The sequence below is a fragment of the Phalaenopsis equestris genome, unplaced genomic scaffold (genome assembly GCF_001263595.1).
Source record: "Phalaenopsis equestris unplaced genomic scaffold, ASM126359v1 Scaffold000301, whole genome shotgun sequence".
Lineage (NCBI taxonomy): Eukaryota > Viridiplantae > Streptophyta > Magnoliopsida > Asparagales > Orchidaceae > Phalaenopsis > Phalaenopsis equestris.
In genome coordinates this window covers 1,563,395-1,564,034 of record NW_018164743.1, presented here as the reverse complement: position 1 = coordinate 1,564,034, position 640 = coordinate 1,563,395, and the positions used below count along the sequence as shown (strand labels likewise).

The following is a 640-nucleotide window of genomic DNA, read 5'->3' as shown; positions in this document are numbered from 1 at the left end:
GAGAAGTTGGGGGGTCGATGGGGATGGAGCATCCGGTCAAACCAAAGTGTTGTACCAACCGGGTCAAGGTAGCCGACTGAAACACAAGTGATGTGACCGATTTGGGAAAACCGACTGAGGCACAAGTGGTGTCGATCGGTCTGGGACGACCAATCAAGGAACAAGCGGTGTCGAGTGCAAGATATAAGACGTGCAAAAACGTGCAAATGCAACGTGCAAGGTGCAAGGTGCAAGGTGCAAGGTGCAAGGTGCAAGTGCAAGTGCTACGTGCAAGTGCAACGTGCATGTGCAAGGTGCAAGTGTGATATATGACACACAATATGTAACAATGCAAGACACACAAATGCAAACAATGAGGTGCAAATGCCCACACATGATAGCGAGCCACGCTCGTACTAACAACCTCACCTAGGAAATCTAAGGTTTAGACCCTTGGAAATGCGGCATCGCCGCCTCTTGTTTTGGTGAGGAAATGTGGGGTGCAAAGCTTTTACCATTTCGCGATCTCTTCCAGACTTTGCAAAGCGAGCCGGCTACGAAGCTTCTCTCGCTTTGCCAAGTTTGACCTCCTAGCTTCTCTAAGTAAAGCTGGGGAAACTCAAAGCAAGGAGAGTGAGGGACTCCGACCCATCGGCAATTG

The 640-nt window shown here is 50.0% G+C and overlaps 1 protein-coding gene across 1 annotated transcript in view; it reads right to left on the bottom strand.

The window, feature by feature from the left end:
* Positions 1-640, bottom strand: part of LOC110025479 — a 96,802-nt gene that overhangs the window by 95,742 nt on the left and 420 nt on the right. The gene's annotated exons all lie outside the window — the stretch shown is intronic.